The 4543-nt window shown below is 30.9% G+C and overlaps 1 protein-coding gene across 4 annotated transcripts in view; it reads right to left on the bottom strand.

Moving 5' to 3' along the window:
* The window catches only part of LOC106869300 (uncharacterized), a 280230-nt gene that overhangs the window by 178357 nt on the left and 97330 nt on the right, over nucleotides 1–4543 (bottom strand). For all 4 annotated transcript variants that reach the window (XM_014914977.2, XM_014914976.2, XM_052969190.1 and 1 more), the window contains exon 2: nucleotides 1529–1772. The gene's annotated coding sequence lies outside the window, so the exon portion shown is untranslated. The remainder of the gene's footprint in view (nucleotides 1–1528; nucleotides 1773–4543) is intronic.

Genomic DNA, 4543 nt, shown 5'->3' with positions numbered 1-4543 from the left:
GGGGGGGGTATGTGTGTGTGCGTGTGTGTGTTTGTGTGTCTGTGTGTATATATATAAATACACACATATATATATATACATACATACACACACATAACTCAATCCCCCACAGATGTATTATGTATGTAATGATAGCCAGCCTGACCGGAAAGGTTGCAACAGAGTGGGCTTCCCAGAGAATAGACATCTCACAGAGTTTGACTTTCATTAAGCCACCAAGAGCCAGTTAGTTGTATTAAGCTGTGTTCTTTGATACAAGTCTATGACTTAGCGCACAGCTAAGTCTTGCTTGTCACAAGATTGAAAGTAATACTAGACAAGTTATACTATTTGTTATATTGTTTCAATACACTTATTAAAAACCATTTGATCGTGGTATGAATTAAATCATATTTTTCTTTGCAAATACATACACAGTAAAAGAGAAAGAGTAAAAGAGAGACACACACACACATGTATATATATATATATATATATATATATATATATATATATGCATGCGTACAAATCTGTAGTGCGTTTGTGGTGTGAGTATGGTTATATATGTACATCGATGAATATGAGTTTGGCTGTGAAGGTGTGCATGATAACATGAATATTTGAGGATTGAACGTGAACGTATCTTTGCATTGGATACATGAGTCTGAGAAATAACGGTATAGAGTTACACTGAACATGTAGAGATGTACAGAGTAGAAAGGCGTACAACAGAGGAGTCATTGCGAGTCTAGATACTTCCCGGAAGTTCAGTGAATTCATCATTCAAGAGACGTCCAGAATGTTCGATGTATAGGAAATTTCGGAGTCAGAATTTTGAATGGTAAATGAGATTTGTAGTTGTGAAAGGGACTCAATCGGTTTTATGGAAAGAGTGACGGTTGTATATTGTGGGTAGAATAGTGTTGAAGAAGAAAGGACAGATGTTGCACCGATCCGAGTCAAAAGAGAATATATATATATATATATATATGTGTGTATTATACTGTTATGCAATATTATTTGATATATGTGCAATATTATTTGATATACGTGCAATATTTAATATATATGTGTTTATATAAAACATATGTGTGTGAGTGTGCGCGCGTGTGTGCATTTGCTTATGAATTTGTGCATCATTGTGTCATTAATAATTGCAAAATTATCTTTAGAAGAAAATAATGTTAATGTATGTTAATAGGCAAAACAATGTGATTTCAATAACAACAAAAAAGCCGTCTTCATTTCTGCAACAAAGCATATTACGTAAATGTAATGGACAACTGTCTCAAGTGGATGAGGTAGATATTCGTCAAATTGCTTACAATATTATTTTCTTGTTTTATAGTTCAATGTATATAAATTGTACATTTAATGAATGGTCTGAATGTTACAAACACAAAGTTGCATATAGAAAGACTATAAGCATAATATTTGCGCACAATTCCTTGTTTATGTATATATTGATGTTCAAAATGAATTTGTAGAAAAAGACGCAGATAAAATGTAAATTCAACTAAACAAAGATATAAAAATATCGATAACTAACCTGCTTCCATATAAGGATAAGCGCTGAAAATCCCGTAATATCCACTGAGGGAAGACATCAAAGCCGCTAACAGTAAAGTATCCTTATACAGAAATTTTGTCAAATATATCTGGTTTGTTTTGATCGACTTTAATCTAGCTTGGTTCGTTTGATGTTGGTATTGCTTTACTTTGCACTGATATTGAACTTCTTTGTGGTGATTTGTGTTTCGTTTTCTTTTCACTTGATATTCCTTTGTTGTTACCTGATAATAAGAGAAGGAAAAGAATTCCAATTTATAGTAGAACAATAGAGAGAATACATTTAACTCCTATGCAGATATATAGCATTGTTAACAATTTTTGTCCAGCAGTTGTGTGTATATATGTATGTATATATCCTGTATATATATATATATATATATATATATATATATGGGTACAGGACGTCACAAAACGTAAACAACATGAAATACGTACGCAACTTTAGTTTCGTATTTCATGTTGTTTACGCTTTGTGACGTCTTCTACCCATATATGCATATCTATATACATATGCGTGTGTGTGTGTGTGAACATATATTTATGCATATATGCATATATATATATATATATTTATATAATAATTTGGTTGAACGCCACGCATCCATTTCCAAGTATATATATATATACATATATATATATATATATATATATATATATATATATATAACATGCATTGGCGCACATGAGTGCATATGAGTGCATGTATATATGTATGCATGTATGTATGTTAATAGATGCTGAACACTATTAAACGACATGAGAACTATCACTCAAAAAATTATTTGCTACCCAACTGTGGAATTTGTCTTAAATTATCCAAAGATTCAGAATTCCATTTTCAATAAAGACAATCTTTCAAATCAATTAATCTTAACTTTTCGCCAAGAAAACTAATTCTTGTAATAACTTGTTTAGTATGTAGCGAGAATTTTATAGAACAAACGGATTCAGAAAATAAATAATGCTGCCTGAAGCATAAATTTTATTTCCCAGCTACAAACAGTTATCTCTCAGTGAACATATAGAAGCATATACAGACATGTATTGAGAATTATCAACTGAATCTAAAATGACACAATTATTTGCAATATCGCAAACCATTCGGTAATTGGACAATCTTAAGAAATGCCAAATAATTATCTGGGATGATCTCTGAATGGCATCCAGAGATCTTTTGAGGACCTGTGTAGCATGTTGCAGAGCCTGTACCACTTTTAACACTCACTAGTAACTGTGCCAAAAGAAGTGTTTGGTTGAAAAGTAACAGATGGCAGCTGTTGCAAGCACTTCTAGGAAATAGACATAACTACAAATCAATACACACCCGTTCACTACTGTGCATAAATTTAGAATCTCAATACATATCGACACACATATTTCATTTCTGAATAAAGGATCTCCAATGACGCTGATGCATAATTCAGATCTGCTGTGTTGAGAAATAGCACAAGACTAATGGTTAAACAGTTTATACCACATGTCATTGACTCTATTATTTGTACAGAGTACACCAAATGATAGAATGTCATTATAGCCAAAATTTCGCTTATACTTCAGTCTCAAGAATATCTGAGTTTTACCTTATCAATCAAAAGATCCACCCACCCACCAAAGTTAATTTTGAGAGTTACTCCTAAATTTTGAAAAATACTACTTTGCTACTGGCCAGTTATATGTAATATGTTGAAGGGCTGAAAGTGTCAATAATTTCATTATATATATGCTCATATTGGTAAAACGCAAAACATATATCCTGACAATATTCAGAATACATTCTATGACAATATATTCCATGACATAATATTCCATGACAATCTTCAGAACTGCCTAGAATGTGATGGGTGCAAATCTTATGTCATATAAATTTAGGTTGATCTCAGTCATTGATACTATTTATTTATTACTGCATTATCCAGCTTCCTTGATTTATAAACATAACTATATTTTCATGGGTGGTTTTCACCGGAGACACCAATTTGTCCTCATTTCTCAGTGTTCGAAGTATTATGGAAGTTCAAGGATAGGATACAATATCATGTATTACGCAAAATATATCTTTTTCAAATGAAATTAAATTATTTAATTCTGTGTTCACTGAGAGATAACTGTTTTTATTTTAATATGCTTGAATTAGATATGTAAGTCAATCTATAATTAATATAAAAATATGTTAGTAATCTTTATGGCTTATCTGTGACAGTGCTTCAGATACACGACTAATATATATGCATTGGAAATCATTTCCGATTCTACTTGCAAATGCAAAATTGTTTTAAAGACGAATTCAGTGATGTTCTATTAACCGAATTTTCTTTCATTAATAAAAATTGCAGTCTATTTATAGCTAATTTTGAAGCTGGGTAATGCTGGATATTCTACTTGTGTTGCATCTAATAATAAAAGAAATGTATGTCAAATTCAAAGTGAGGAATTTAGCTTAGTGTTATGGAAATTGTTATATTTGCTATCCTAAGAAATGAAAGCAATGCACTTGTGTATTCTGAACATACTTCTAGGGAGAAAGCACAATGATAATCACACTAAACCGGTGAACTATTCTTAGAACACTTGCGTATGCTAACATCTATTTGGAATACCTTTTTACAGTTGCTTGAAAATGATAAAATATTTGTAAGCTGATTTATATAGAACAATATTTAAATAGTATATGAATACGAGGTAGTGGGTTCAGAACGAAAGAAATTCAATCAATAGTGATTAATTGCCCATTATTTCACAAGTGTAGAAAATAAGTTGTTCTCAAATATATAATCATTTCTCATTCATTTCGTCTATTAATCAATATTTGTTTATATGTTTTCAGCTATCTCTCTCTCCCTCTCTCTCTCCACACACACACATATATGTATGTATATATATATATATGTGTATATATAGATGTGTGTGTGTATGTGTGTGTGTATATGTGTATATGTGTGTGTATATATATATATATATATATATATATATATATATATATATATATATATAT

Source organism: Octopus bimaculoides, chromosome 7 (genome assembly GCF_001194135.2).
Source record: "Octopus bimaculoides isolate UCB-OBI-ISO-001 chromosome 7, ASM119413v2, whole genome shotgun sequence".
In the NCBI taxonomy this organism is placed as follows: Eukaryota; Metazoa; Mollusca; class Cephalopoda; order Octopoda; family Octopodidae; genus Octopus; species Octopus bimaculoides.
The sequence above is the reverse complement of the archived record's forward strand: the minus strand, read 5'-3'. Positions and strand labels throughout refer to the sequence as shown.